At 44.9% G+C, this 16184-nt stretch overlaps 1 protein-coding gene across 2 annotated transcripts in view; it reads left to right on the top strand.

Moving 5' to 3' along the window:
* Positions 1 to 507: 507 nt before the first annotated feature.
* PSD (pleckstrin and Sec7 domain containing) overlaps positions 508 to 16184 on the top strand; it is a 113897-nt gene continuing 98220 nt past the window's right edge. For both annotated transcript variants that reach the window (XM_072994934.2, XM_078391147.1), the window contains exon 1: positions 508 to 641. The gene's annotated coding sequence lies outside the window, so the exon portion shown is untranslated. The remainder of the gene's footprint in view (positions 642 to 16184) is intronic.

The following is a 16184-nucleotide window of genomic DNA, read 5'->3' as shown; positions in this document are numbered from 1 at the left end:
CGTGTCTCGCTCTGACCCGAGGTGGAGACGCGCCACACACGAGCGCGCGTGTCGGCGTCCAATCAGCACCACCACCCCAGCACTCAAGGCTGCTTTTTCGGCGGGCCACGAGCGGGGGGAGGCGACTGCCTCCCGGCGCCCCCGTCAGGTGGACAGGTGCCAGCGCATCCCTCCAGGGAGCTCCTCGGCCAACAGGGCGCCCAGAAAGCCCCCTGCGCGGCTCTGGGTATTGCCGAAGAGCGCTGACCTTGCCTTGCCTTGCCTTGCCGCTCGAGCCGACCTGGGGCTCAGCCCGCGCCGGGGCTTCTCCGCCAGTCGTGGCGGGGGGGGGGGGGGTAGGCGAGGGGGGCGGGCCCAGGCGGCCGCTGCGGAGGGAGGCCGCTGATTGGCGCCGGGGCCCCCGGCAGGCGGGGCGCAGCCTAAGGGGGCTGCTGCAATCCAGAGCCCGCCGCTCGCTACCTGCTGCTGGGCGCGCGGAGCCGGGAGGAGGAGCGGCAGCTGCGGCAGCGCCTCGTCCCTCCTGGCGGCGGCGGCGGCGGCGGCGGCGGCGGGGCAGCCCGGCCCTTCGCCCGCCGAGGATGGAGTGAGTAGAAGGCAGCGCGGCGGCTGCAGGAGGAGGGGGGAGTCAGCGGCGTCCGGAGGTGAGTCCAGCCCGCCGGCTTGGCGACCTGTCAAGGCGAAAGGGGAAGACAAAGGCGCGTCGCCTCCTCCGCTGGCGGCTGGCTGTCAAAGCTGTCCCTGCGGCTGCGGGTTGCCGTAGCCAGCCAGCCCGCCAGCCCCCCCCCCCCCACTCTCCGCCCCGGGTATTGTCTGGCAGCCCCGGGAATCCCAGCCCCGGCCCCCGGCGCCGTGCCCAGGCGAGAGCCGAGCGCACGCGGCTTTGCCTTTCAAGAATAGCAAGGAATTAGCCTCAGCAGGCGCTTGCTGAGAAGGCGAGGAACAGATGGAGGAGGGAAGGAGGGGAGGCGGGCGGGCGGGCAGGGAGGGAGGGAGGAGGCGACGGCGCGGAGCAGGGCACCCGCCAGCTCTCCCCAGGCTGACAGGAGAGACCCTCTGGCCCCCCGAGGGGTCCTTTGAATGGGCAACGGGGAGGGTGGGTGCGGGTGGGGCGGGGCGGAGCGGAGCGGGGGGGTGACTGGCGGCGGCTCCCCACCCATCCTTTGTGAGCGCTGGTGAGGCTCTGGCGGTCTCCCCCTGCGCGGGGAAGGGTCTGCTCCCGCTGCCATAACCGTGCATGGGCTGTGTGGGAGCGGCAAGTCGCGAGGGTATTTCGGGCGGCGGCCGAAAGGGTATGGTTGGAGGAAGAAGAAGTACTTTGCGCCGGGCTGCTCCCTGGCAAGAGCGCGGGAGGGAACGGGCGGGGGGGGGCGAACAGAGCGCATCCTCGGGGAGACATCAGAATTCAGAGCTCTGCGTGGAAGCCACCTCAAGAGACCCAGGCCGGGAAGAGGCGCGCCTTAGTAGAAGCGCCGGGAAATACCGCGAGAGAGGGGGCACCCGAGCGTCTCCAGCAGAGACGGTGCCTGGTAAAAGATGCCCTGGGTCCAGAGGCGGCTGCTGCGTGGTCCATCCAGGGGAGGAGGCAGCCAAGAGGATGGATGGTGGGGCTGACTGAGAGCAGCATCCACCCGGGTGAGGTGGGGCGGAGTGTACGTCAAGTGAGAAAGAGGACCATTTTTGAACGTTACCTACCTTCTGTTCCCCTAGCTGGGCTTCTCTTCCTGGCTGTTTCCAGGTGGGCTTGGAAACCCTCTGACTATTTGGGTGGTGCATTTTGTGCACTAGGCTGCTAAAACCGTGGCCATAATACACGTTTTAGCCCCTAAGAAGTCATAAGGCTGTTTCATAGTCCGTGTGGATTGCTCATGTGAACAAGCAAGGAGTTGTCTGTTCAGTCAAAAGTCTTGTCACATTGAGCTTAAAGAATGGCCTCAAGAGGCATCAACCTTTCTCTGTACTCAACCATCAGTCCAACATGAAAAGCCTTTTAAATGGTAAGGAAAAGTTCGTTGACTGATATGAGAGTTGTAAAAAAACTTACTGAAGCTGGAGATGTGTTTCTGGAATCCCAAGTAGCTTCCTAAACTGAAATGCAAAATGAAATTACTACAGCATCTGGTGAGAGGACCCATAGGTACAAAGAAAGGGACTCCTCTAGAGGAAAGTTTACAAGGCCTGGAGGCTTTTGGCAAAAGAGAGAGAGAGAGAGAGAGAGAGAGGAAATTAGAGTGCTGTGACAACCACTGTGGTTTTGTGGACAGAGTGTCATACTAGAAGTTAGGAAACCTGGCTCGTATCTTTGCTTAGCCATGGAAACTTACTGCAGGATGGCAACGGTAAAACCACTTCTTAAACATTTTCACAAACCTTGAAAACCTGATAAGGATGACCATAAGTTGGAAATGCCTGGATGGCACATAGCAAGGAGCGACAAGATAGAGGTATGTAAAAAATTGTCAGGGTGAGTCTCTCTCCCCTACTCCCACATCTCTCATGATCCAAACATCATCCTCAGAAGAAACTGGAAAAAAATGAATAGAATGGAAGAAGAAGAAGAAGAAATAGAAACAAGGAATTTTTTGTCATACATTATATAGTTGAGATGATTGGACTGGCCACTGCAAGAGGCAGTGCTGACCATAAACTTGGATAGCTTTGAAAATGGATTATTTATTTATTTCATAGGCTTGTATACTGCCTAATTAGTGCTGGGCGCTACTCTGAGCAAAGGAATGCAAACAAAATGATGTAATCACAAATAGATTAATCAGGAAAAAAGATCAATATATCTAAGCATAAAACTAAGCAAACCAGATGATGGCATAAATGGTGTATAACAGAACATTAAAGTGGTGTTTCCCAACCTGGGAGTTGCAACCTCCAAGGGTGTTGCAGAGTGTTTTCTAGGGGATCACAGGTCCTCTTAAGAGCTGGGAGTGAGAGGCCCTGGCACAGCCTGACCAGGAGCCCATTCCATAGAGAAGGTGCCACAATCGAGAAGGCCCAGTTTCTTCTAAGTGTCTTCCTGACCTCTCTGAGTGTGGCATCCTATAAGAGTGTTGCGTGTAAGGATCAGGTGGTATGGGCTGATATTCTTAGGGAAAGACACTAATAAGTAGCAAGGTCTCAAACTGTTGAGGGCTTTATAAGTAAGAACCAAAATGTTGAACCTGTTCTGGAATGAAAAACTGACAGCCAATGCAGGCGAGCTAGGACTGAGGAGATCAGATCGAACTTGTTCACGCTTGGCACCAATCTGGCAGCCACATTCTGCACCTGCTGCAGGTTCTGGATCAGCTGCAAGAGAAACCCCACACAGAGATTGTTACAGTAGTTGATTGATTTGTGGCTGTGAACGGCTTACCAGTCATGAGGGCCATATTATACCTTCGGGAACAGATACGGCATGCCTTTGTTTATCAGTTGTTGGACCATGAACAGTAGGGTGAATTTGTTCAGATATCCTCATGGAGCTTCTTATGGGCTACTGTGGGATCAGAATGCTGCACTAGATGGGTCTTTGGTCTAATCCAGTGGAGCTTTTCTGATGCTCTAAAGCTGTGGATGTATATATATATTTATGTAATATGCAGGGACACTGTGCTATGAAAGAACACTCTTCATGGTGGCCAGAATCCCACTGGTGGTTGCGTAAGGCTTGTGTAACTTGCTGTTGCCAGTTGACAAGGTGGGGACTGCAACTTATTTGCGCAAGTGGCCACCTGACCTGGCACACAAACAAGACACATCTCAGCACTTTGTCAATTATCTGCAATAAGTCACATAAACCTCATTAGAACAGCAATAGGATTCTCCCCAGTGTGTGCAAAAGTATATATTTTTTTCTTCCTGGTTAAGTTTAGGAAGATACAGTTCTTCATGTTATTTTAAAAAGTCAGCAGTGCACAGCTCTGACAGCTTGGAAAGACAAATGTTACACAGCTACCTTTATCTCCTTCTATTTCCCTGAAGCAGTATTTTCCATTCTTTTTCATTCTGATATTGGGTGTGTGTGTGTGTTAGTGAGCATATGCTTCGTTCAGTCAATATGCATACAGTGGTTTACGTTTGGATGGACCAAAAATAAAGATGGAGGAGAGGTGGCATCAGTTCTCCTGCTAGAAGACTGATAGCTCCTACAGGTATAGCAGCCTATTAAATAATCTACTATCAGAAAAAAAATGGATCTGGAAGTGTTATTCAGTGTGCTGGGAGGTTTTCCTGTTGTTCAAAGTGGAAAGACTCTTGATGTCCTGCTTGGTCTGTGGAATAGTGAGGTTACCCATGCATTTCATTTGGTTGCTCCTCTGCTCTTTCTGTTTTCGTACAGGCCATGGGCTGCTTGATTTTTTTTTTTCATCCCTTTAGGACAATGAAACATATGGCAGATGACTTAGAGTGGCAGTAGAGGAAAAATTTGGGACAAAGACAATTAAACACTGGTTAGAAGGTATTTGCAGGGTTTACTCAGTGGAGCTGAGGTTATCAAAGAAGTTCTTTTCTACCTCTGTTGAATTAGTAATTGCAGCTGACTCAAGGTCAGTGATATTTCGTGGCTAAAGGAAATGCTGGTTAACAACTTTGGACTAGCTGTATTTTCTGAAAAAATGTTTAGCTAGCAAGGCAAGAAATTCTAGAACCCTATAGAGGCTACTAAGAATGCCATTAGGTCATTAAAGGTAATGGTAAAAGATGAATTAGCTCCTGAATTACACAGCCAATGTGGACACTACATGTTATATGCTCCAGTCTGCTAGTACATACACTTGGGCAACAACTAAGTGGCTGCTTTCTGTTGAATATAGTTGACGCTCCTTGAAATTCCTCTTTAAAGACATCCTCAAGTATTACAGTGATCAGTCTTGTTTCAGCCATTAGATAGACAACTGTACAAGAGCTATTCAACCTGGTGTAGAGTGAATTTAATTAATTAGCTTCACCACCAATAAAAGACCTTACTTTTAAAGAGAAGATTAGAAAGTACTGTATACTCTAATTATTTAGGCTGGTAGGATCCAGTGACAGGTTATTTAACAAAGGTCTCCAAGTTGCTTCTTTTGAAGGACTTGGAATGTAACATGCTTTCGAATATGTGTTTACAATAACCAACTCCCAAATGACTATTCCGCCTCTGATTGTTCTTATCAGCTGGTATGGACATGGCAAGGGTCTAATGAACAAATAGTTGGCCTTGCTTCTCCAGCCTAATTGTCCATATTCTCAGGTAGCACAGATGCTAAGGGGTTGCTTCAATGACTTCACAATAAACTACACTCGAAGTATTGTTTGAGCTGGAGCAGAATCCTAAGTGGATAATCCTGTAAACTGCTTTATCAAAAAAGTATTTTGCAGATGCACTGCGGAGGGTTTCAGAGGGCTCTTCTCCACTGCATCAAATGCAGAATGTAATAGTCCGTTAAACCACTTCCAACTATAAAGAGTACTGGGACAATCTAAGGTGCTTTTTTAAAATATCGACACCCCTAATTAGTTTGGGACATGATTTCTGAAAGCCTCCTCCATACAAGCCTGCCTGTAATTTGGTGTTTTTTGTTTGAGGTCCTGTTTGTGTGTCCTGCCACCAAAAGAGGTTAGATTGACAAGTACAAGAAGGGACTTTTTTTTAGCAGCACCCCAGATGCGGAACTCTCCTGAAAGCTAGTTAGGATGTTTCCATCCCTATTAGGCTTTAGACAGTCAAACAACGCTATGGTTCTGCTAGGCCTTTGGCTTTTAAAATTGTTCTTGTTTTTAAATCATGTTTTGTTTTCATTTTGTTGTGACTTTATTGGATTCCATGGAATTGCACAGCAGTTGAAAGGCCTAGTGGGCAGCAAATATATATATATAAACTTCCCTCAAAATGGGATGCAAATGAATAGCATTCAGTTTGCTGATCAGTTCATCTGACATCAGTATTCTGAACAGTGAAAGGGAATGGCTTCTGTAAACTGGGATGCAAAAACTCCAAGAGACACAAAGAAACCTCTCCTTGTAACAGGAAAATGAGTCTGTCCCACATGCATGTCTCCATTAGTTCAAAAATGGTGTTGGGCTATGGCCTTCTTCAAGGAATAGCATTTCCAATGCCATCCTTGGTGTGTTGTGCTTTAATGAATATTTTAGATTATGAGTAAAGATATACTGTGTATATGATATAGGGATAAAAATATAGGTGTTAAAATCACCCCATCTGTCCACCTAATGGTTACTAGGTGTGTTTCAGATTATATCCATCAGTATTTCTGATGATATAATCAGAAACACACCTAGCAAGACACAGTAACTAACAAGCATCAATTGACAAAGAAACCGCCAAGCTGTGGCTCTCTAGAGCTCCTGCCTCCACTCACCTGACATGTTCTCCAAGGGTTAAAGTGGCTCAGGCCTTGTTTACTGTCACTGAGCACTGGATTCTCTAGGAATGCATCCCTTCCTGATCCAGATGGATGTCACATCTATTCAGAGCTGATCCTTGCTGAGCCAAGAGAACTGAGCTGATCTAGGGTGAGGATCAGCTGATTGTGTCCTAGTAGGCCAGAGGGAAGGTGGGAGAGAAGGAGGGATTGGAAGGACTGAAAATGTGATTCTGACTGGATGTGTAGCCAGAAGCAGGAGACAGCGAGGCCAAAGTGACGAGGTGTCTTAGAGAGCACTGCACAGTCCATGCCTTTCTGCCTCCCTCCTCTTCACGGTAGAAGAGAACAGGGCTGGGCTGTTACTGCCTCCTCTGTGCTGCTGTCTTTGAGGACTACCACTCACTTCGGCCTAGTTTCAAAGAACATCTACAACATTTTTTCAGAGGCTACTGTTTTTCTACTATTGGCCTAATGTCTCTCAGGCCCCTGAAATATACTCTACTTAGTGATGTGGGGTTTCTTAAACTCCAGTGCCTTACACATACAGTATTTGAATCTTATTTAGCACATTGAGTTGACAATGTAAACGAAACTTTATATGTTAAAAATGTTTCATTTTGTATAGTATAAATATCTCAAAGGGTTTGTGCAACAAAATAATGGGGTGGTTTGGAAATCACACTTTCAGTGCAGTAATATGAATCTAGCAACACAGGAATGCTTACTCAGAAGTAAATCATTGTGTTCACTTGTGCATGCAGATGTCCTTTGCCCACCCTGATGTAGATGTCCTTTGCCCACCCTGATGTAAATGTCCTTTGCCCACCCTAATGTAATTTCTGTTAGCCACCTTGAGCACCATTTTTAAAAGTACAAAGCCTAGTTATTAATAGATAATATAAATGGAAACAAGGAATTCTACACTCATGTGTGAAAACCAATGTAGTTTAGGGGACATGAGACCTGGGTTCAAATGCCTGCTGAAGTCATGAAAAAATTCTGGGAGGTGACAATGGTATCTCACCCCTTGAACGTTTCACCTACCTCAGAAACCCTATTGGGATCACCATAAGCTGGAAGTTACTTGATGACACATAACACAAATGCACCCACATGAACCTGCCTGGCTATTAAGATAAGTGTCTGTGGACAGTGCATTTTCAGTGATTCCCTCATTATTGTGCAATATGAAATTAGTTACTATATGAAATTAGTTTGGCATCTTGTGTTGTGTTCAGAAAGAAAGAGGCTTAAACCTTGAATAGTACAGTTTTGAGATTATAGAGATTTTGTATTGTTTTGGGATTTATATGTTTATATATGGTTCATATTTTAAATAAATAAGCTTTTCCATGCCAGGCCCTGATTTTGCAAACACCTTGAGCCTTCATTGCATTCAATTTTAGGAAGTGATCAAGATCAGAGCGAAGACAGCCCTGCTCACACTGGGTTAGCCTTCTTCCTATGAGCCCCTGCCTTTTTGTAGGAAAATAAACATATTTGAGGGTAGGTGAGATGGCAGGCAGATGCAGTGAGCTACAGGTTCTCTAAGTCCATGATAAATTTCTGAGAGACTGTTGAAGTCTTGAACAGGTATGTGAAGGTGAAAGTGGGCTGAACCAGGATTTGTTTCTTTTCCACAGAGGCTTGGGATTAAACGTCCCAAGATTCCTGGGAGGAAAATTGTGTTGTGTGTGACATTCAACCAAGAAGCATTCCCCCTCCCCCACACATACATATACGTATGCATAGTCACTGACATTGACAACTCCATTCGCTAAGCAGTCCATAGCAGGCACAATATATTCCTCTGTGAACCCCAGTAGCTACTGCTCCCTCTGGCTTTCCCTTTCATTACCCAAAGGTAGGCTTCGTAGGTTGGGAAAAAGGAAGGTGCTAATGGCTTCTGGATTTTTCTCCAGTATCTTTGAGGACTGATTGCTTGGAATGCACACAATGCTTTGGGCCCCCCTCTTGGAGGGAAAGAGGGGTGGTCACATATCTCTCCTTACTTCTGAACTGATCTTTGTCTCTATGCTGTGCAGACCACTTGGACAGGATAAATTTGAGACTCCCCAGCAGGTTGCTCTTAATGAGCCTGAGTCAACTCCTAGGCTGTAGCCAGGGTGGAAGCACTAGTTGTAGTGCCTCCCCTAAACCAGTGTTTTTGCCCTAATTTAGTGTTGGTGGCGGGTGGTGTCCACTGCGGTTGGTGAGGCAGGAGGGGCAGATGAGGTGGACAGAGCCAGGAATGGCAACTCGTACTAAGGGCAAACGTTGGTATCAATATATGGAGACATATATGTATGCACATAAATACCCGGGCAGCTAAGGAAGCATTTTAAAACCAGCTTCTACAGTCTTTAGTGTTTGCTATTTCCCAGAAGGGTTCATGCTCCAGATTCTAATAATTCTCTGCCCACCCAAGATTCAGCCTACACCTAGTTGAATTTTCCAAGAGCACAATGAGTGTCCTCATCTTACTGAATCTTTCAAAATGTTCATGAAATGTGTGCCTGCACATATAGCAAGGTGTTGAAGTGGGGTAATATCAGGAACTTCATTATTTATTTAAAGTAAGCCTTAACTATAAGTAGATAAAAGCTTTAGAACCTGAAAATAATTGTTCTTCTTCAAAGTGCACATTTCTGATATTATCTATTTATAGAAATTAAAGAAATCAAGGCAAGCTTATTCCCACTTTTCCTTCACATAAATTAAATATTGGCTGAAATTCAGTAGTAAATTGCAACTAGAGTGAGACAATTAAATTAATGGAAATTTGATGAGTCAACACCTATGTAAGTTTCATTGATTCAATGGGCCTACTCTAATTGTAACTTTCTATTGGATTTCATTCATTGTGAGTGAACTAACATGATCTATATGCATTTCCATATACTGGGCTATCAGCTATAATCTTTGAAAGGGGTGGAAAGCTTCTGGAGGTTATGGGGCTTAATTGGCATCTCTCTGCCCCCAAAATCATGCAGGATTGCAAACTGACCCACAACCACACACATTTTTGCTTTGAAATAAGACACACAGGAGGAGCATGCCATGTCTTGAATCTGAATTGTACTTCCAGACGCACAACTGAAATTCCCAATAAGATGTGCATGCCTCATGCATGTTTCTGAAAGCAAACATGCAGAAGTATTTTCTTTTCCTGTTGCCACACTGCCAATAACTAATAGCACAGTGGCAAATCTGGTAGAGGGGCGAGGCAAAGCCACAAAAATACTGCAGGTGGAATCATACATTTACGTTTTCCTGATGTGGACCAGCAAATGGCACCCCTCTGCTGTCTGAGTCTAGAAGCACAGCACCCAATTCTGCTGTGGCCCCTGAGGCAGACAATCCCAAAAGCATCTCTGCCTATCATTTTCAGTAAAAATGCAGTAGCAACAAATTAAATGGCCAGCAAATTTATGCTCCTACATGACAAACAATGCCTGTGTACAGAGGTGGCTGCCTCACCCAGCCTCATGGTTAGGGCAGGTCCTGACACTCCTGTTGGCAAGTGAGGCAGTCACTCTTTCTTCATCCCTGCCCCTGTGTTCCACTGGAGAAGAGGAGGAGGAGGATGCTCCTGGCACCTATGTTTGCCCCACTGATGGGATTTCTGTGCCACAAGTAACCGCAGATCTTGATTAATCCCTGCTGTCACTTGCTGGGGAGGCCTCCCACTGATGAACATGTTCTTAGCCACCTCATTTTGCCAGATGCTGCCAAAGCCCATTACTGCTATCCCATAATCTCTTGCTTTTTCTTTGCTGAATGATGAGAGTAATTGGTCCTTGTCCTCACTTTTAGCAAAGCCTCTTTGTGTTCAGGCAGCATTTTATGGCTCCTTCTCTCCGTGGCAGTTTTGTAGCAAGTGTTGTAGGTGTGGGGTAACAGAGGCAGCCCTTCCAGAGACTGCAGGGTTTTTTTTTGTGGGGGGGGGCGAAAGACAGATTGCCCCTGTATGCCAGAATGAACTGGGGCTAATCTTTTCCCATTGAAATGAATATGAGCTGTGCAAACCAGGGGACAGTGCCTTCTTTTAATAGATAGGAAAGGCATAATTTTCTTTATTTGTTGCCAAAATATGTTAAGCTTTCCCACTGACTTCAGGATATTTAGGCTACAAACATTCTGAAGTAGAAGATGTTAGAAACAGAGCACTATCACATGAACAAGTACTCAGAACCTGGTGGAGGGATCAATGGGAGGATAGATAATCAGATGGGGTCCCGATGTGTTCCCCTGCTCTTCCCTTTTCTAAATCTGCAAGTTTTCTACTTTCATTCTCCTTTTACTGGGGTTAGTTCTTCTTTGTTCTTTTCCTAGTTGAAGAAAGACAATTGTCTATTACTCTCCATAATGCCCACCAGCAGATTCTGCAAACATGGAAGTCACCTGTAAATGCTTCTGGAAATAGGTTTTGAACCTTTCTTCCACCTTGCACTATCTGTAACTGGATTTCTAAAAGCAACAATAAATTCTCTTCCTCCCTCTCTCCTTTTAGTTTCTAAAGCATTGACTTCCAGATGGTCTATGCAATCATTTATCATAAATCTTTCTAACAAAAATGCTGTTTTCATATTGACTTCCCAATCTAGCTACTTGGAGCAAAATAAATGTTTTGCCATACTTTATTCCTGTTGCTAGCTAGCTAGCTATCTAGCTATCTAGCTATCTAGCTATCTAGCTATCTATCTATCTATCTATCTATCTATCTATCTATCTATCTATCTATCTATCTATCTATCTATCTATCTATCTATCTATCTATCTATCTATCTATCTATCTATCTATCTATCTATCTATCTATCTATCTATCTATCTATCTATCTATCCAGAGAGAGTGAGTGGCTCATGAATTAAGTGAGAGGTTTACTCCTAGGAGCTGCCCACTGCTTGGTCACAAACTGCCTATGAAGGTCTTGGCATAGCACATAGTTGCATCTCCACCCACCCACCCCATATATTGGTACTGAATGAAAGTGAAATAAATATTGCAGACGGCCTTGTTGTCAGTTTTTAAAAAGTGACATTTTCTATGTCATTCTCTGACACACTTTGATCTTCCCTTCTTATTCAGCACTACATTTGTCTATCTACCTTCACCATATCAAAATAATCTCTGCATTTTATTTTATAGATTCTTCCTGAACTGGAATTACAGTATAATATAAAATATTTATTTGGATCTTTTAAACAGCAGCAGAATCTTCCTCCCTAAAATGGTGTGTTTGTATAGCAGAAGACACAAATCTGATGTTGAGAGAGTGATGTCTGTGCAAAAGACACATAGTAATCTACTCCCATAGGTGACATGTTATGATGAATGACATAGCAAGATTAGAAAGCTGGTGTAACTCACCTGCTTCGTGTTTTTGTGTATATTGTGACACAAAATTCTTTTGAGCTTTCTCTTGAAAAAGCACTAGATGTTTGGCTTCTTTTTTTCCTTTTGGGGGGAAAAAGAAGAAATTACTTTGGCTCAGGACTGAGGACTGTGTGACTATTTAAATAATACTGGACTACAAATCTATCAGCCTCATCAACCATAACCAGTAATGAAGGATGATAAAGTTGCAGTTCATCAGCATTAGGCTGGCTAAGGTTTCTCATCCATTGTATAAAGTACTTAAAAAGCAAATGCACATTTATATCAAAGTATCAGGTTGACAAGCAAGATGTGCCGGGGAAAGTGAATTATTTTCAGTGCCGCAAAATGACATCCCAAACAGGGAAAACTTGCTCCAAAGGACTAGCTTTTTGACCCACAAAAGAACTTCCCTGAATATGACAGCTTTGTAGGGGCTGGGGATCCGTGAGGCCAAGGAGTGATTAGAGATCTTTCATCAGCTCTTTCAGACTTTCCTGGAGACTGCAGGGATGTTGACAAGTCTTTGGGTCTGAATCCTAAGTCCAGGTCTTCAGTACTACATACCAAGTCCGAGTCTGAGTCTTTGGTACCAAATCCCGGGTCCTAAGTCCCATGTCTGTCCCTATTGAAAATAAGCTCTTTTTCACCAGAAAAAGGGAGGGGTGAGTGGGTTTCAAATCACAAGTCGAGTCCAAGTCATTAAAAAAAACCAAGTCCAAGTTGAGTCACCGGTGCACCTTAAGTCCGACTTGACAATGAGTTTCGCTACTCGAGTCCCTACCCCTGGGAGACTGCATGGCATGTATACAGCAGCTTCTTGTAGGGTGAAACTCATCGTGGTTGACTGCCATATGGATTTGATTTGCTACCTGTATTAAATTTGAAATTGTAATCTGTGCTCGCACAGGGACTGCAGATTGATTCATGAGTTTAAGGTTCAAACTGTATGTGATGTGAATCACATTCCAGCCCAAAGCCGCCGCCCTTTACCATGATTCCCCCGGTCCCATCTCTTTCTATCTGATGGAGAACCGATGAGGGCATTTTTGTTGTTTAGTTGTTAAGTCGTGTTGGACTCTTTTTGACCCCATGGACCAAAGCACGTCAGGCCCTCCTGTCTTCTACTGCCTCCTGGAGTTTGGTCAAATTCATGTTGGTTGCTTCGGTGACACTGTTCAACCATCTCCTCCTCGGTCGTCCCCTTCTCCTCTTCCCTTCACATTTTCCCAACATCAGGGTCTTTTCCAGGGAGTCTTCTCTTCTCATGAGATGGCCAAAGTATTGGATGAGGGCATAGATACATGAAATAATAATAAGCATGACCCAGAAATTAGGTGATTGGGTGATTTAGCACTAATCCCATATATGTAAGCATTTTTTCTAAAAAATAAGAGAACTCAGAGGACAATCAGGGAAAGGAAATAACATGTGTGGTGAGCTGAGTCCCTGGTCCTAAATGTCATGCCCCCAACTCCCTGTAGCACGAAAACACCACCTACAAACTCACAAGAACACCCATCTTTACAAGAACTTATCACAACTAACCACACAGGAAAGAAACCCGTTTGACTTGTTCCAGCTTGGAAAAGTAGAAACTTCCTAGCAGAAGAGAGAAAAAGCTGCTTTGCAAGCAAAAAAAGGCTGGATCAATTTGAATCAGCCTTTGCACCATGTAGTCAGTAAAAAGAACTTCAAATTCACACGTTTTTATAATGAGAGCAAACCCAACAGTATTTGACCATGTAATCACCGTCTCACCTCTGCATCCTTAGAGGGCAGATTTCTATGCAACATGCAACTCTTAAAAATTCAGTTCCTCCCTAAACTTTTTATACCACTTAAAATAAAAGTTGTTGGGTTTTTCAAAAAGAAAGAATAGAGCAAATGCGTAAAGGACAGCTCTGTTACAATAGCTATTGGTTACTGTATCCAAATGGGATCAAATAATATTGGGCTGCAAATCCTCTCAGCTTTAGCTTCCCCAGTAGCATCAGGCTGGTCACTGTTGGCTGTAGCCTCCTGGGCAGGATGGTTTGAACCATATGTATATTTATAGGCATGTATGGTTCTCTCCCAGATTAAAATCAAAGAAGGGGGGAGGGTTCAGAGTATCTGTGAATCCTGAAGGAAAGGCAGAAAGTGGTAGGATTATAATGTGCAAAGAAATAACTACCCACTTCTTAAAATGGATTAAACCCCAGGAAAGTCTAGCCTTCAGCCACATGGAGACCTGCGTTTGCACCAACACAGTCTTTTGCAGAGAAGAACAGGCAGCTTCACACCTATGTTCGAGTACTCAACATTTACAAAGGAAGACTTGATATTAGCTGGCCGAAGTTGCCCATTATGGGTGAAAACTATCTGATATATTTATTAATTGTATTGTGGTTCTTCTGGCATGAAAAAAGAATAAAGTTTGTGTGAATCCATCATAGTATTATTGGAAAGAGACTGTAAATATATGATCTGTCCTCCCTTATCCTCCTGGACATGAACCTTCCTATAAACAACATATTAGAATTTATTTTGGCTAAACTTGTATTGCACAATGTTGGAAATACACATACCTTTACAGATTGGTGTAAAAATAAATCTGTTACCACCCTGAATCGAGCATGCATGGGCCCATACTTGTAGTTTAATGTGGATACTAGCTATGATGTGCTCACCGCTGTTCCAGTTTGCCCATGTGACTGAAGACAGGAAAGAAATCTGTTGCAGTTGCCTAGCATTGGGATGCAGTTGGAGGAGGAGGTGTGGGCCTGTGTGCAAGTTGGATATTGGGCCGCCCCTGCTCTAGTACATTCACACATAGTACATTTCAGAAAGTAAATCAAAACTATCTAGTCAGGAAAGAGTAATGGACTCCCAAGAGCATAGGAGTGAGGACCACAGGCCATCCTCGTAGAAAATAAAAGAGAGGAAAGAAATATGGGCAAAACCAAGGTTCTTCTGCCTGTGATTCTCCTGTTTTCCTCATATAGTCTCACTCCTTTGTAATCTACACTGATGATGTTGATGAACTGTCAAGACAGTTCTGATTTATAGCCACTCTTTTCAGGGTCGCTGTAAGTCGGAATACACAGAAGTGGTTTACCCTTCCCTTCTTCTGGGGGCTCCCTGGGACTGTGTAGCTTGTCCAGGGCTACACAGTCAGGTTCTACTTGTAAGGAGGCACAGTAAGGAATTGAACTCCCAACCTGCAACCAAATACCTAAACCACAACCACCATGAAAATACGGATTACCTGATTTCAGAGGCCAGCAGGGTTGGATCTGATCAGTACCTGGATGGGAGAACACCACGTCCTGCCAGCGATTTCAAAGTAGGCCAAGGAAACAATTCTGCCTTAAACCCTTGAGGCCTACACGCAGTCTGAGTGATCCATATTTTGCTACATGTGCCAGTGGTCTGACTGCATAAGGGAGCTTCCTCTGTAGCTACAGCTTCCTCCTCTTGGGTTTGAAACATGTGTGGTCTAACTGCTTTAATAGGGATCAAGCATGAGCTGTCCGTCGACATAGGGGGATTTGAGAGACTGGCCAAGCGAGATGTCACTGTTCTTCTATGGTTAGCAAGAATGTTTGTTTTGAATCTATATTAGACATGGCAAGGAGGCTAATCCAGACTGTACTGTACAGGGAGGGAAGGTTTATCTGCCCAAAGAAACAATTGGCTTTAGAGAATAAAGCTCCTATTGGTGCCCATGGAAGCATTTCCCCCCCCCAGCCCCCTTAATACCAACTGCCATATAGGGCAAGGGGTGTTTTCATCAGGATTGGGAAGGAAAGGCGTTCATTTCTGTTCCCCGTGTGTTGCAGTCTGGATGAAAATTGCCCTCCCCTCACTTAAGCTGTTTGCTTTTTAATCCCAGGCTTGGTTTTTGACCACACAATTAAAGCAACATGGAATTTGAACCATCATAGTCACCCCCGGAGCTCTGTATGGACGTGCCATTGTTGCTTGCCAGGATTAATGGAAGAGAGGTCAGTGATGGAGGGAGGAGATGTAAAGGATCATGGCAGAGCCTGTGCCTTAAAAAGCCTAGATGAGTCCTTTGCAAAAGCCCTTGCTCATCGGGCAACGAGTGCGGTAGTATTTCTCCAGAGGACACACCTTACTTCTAGGCAGCCACTACTTTGCTTGCAGGAGCGAGAGCCCCTCAGTGGAGAATGATGTCCAGCAGTACATATTTCCTCCACAAACTCCTGGATGTGTGAGTTCTGGAGAAAGTAAAAAACCACCAGCATCTCTTATGTTTATGTACACCTTCAGCATACTGTAGTGCCAATTACAAATCCCTGCTGATTCTCTGTACCCTATGCCAGAGGGCATGGCTGATGGGGCTAATGACAGGACAAGAACTGGCTAGCAACTTAGGCCAATATGTGTGGATCTCTGTTAAGGTATTGTTCACTGCTATTCACATCAGACAACTGCCATT

Source organism: Pogona vitticeps, chromosome 3, assembly GCF_051106095.1.
Source record: "Pogona vitticeps strain Pit_001003342236 chromosome 3, PviZW2.1, whole genome shotgun sequence".
Taxonomy (NCBI): domain Eukaryota; kingdom Metazoa; phylum Chordata; class Lepidosauria; order Squamata; family Agamidae; genus Pogona; species Pogona vitticeps.
This window is presented reverse-complemented; position numbering and strand designations above follow the sequence as displayed.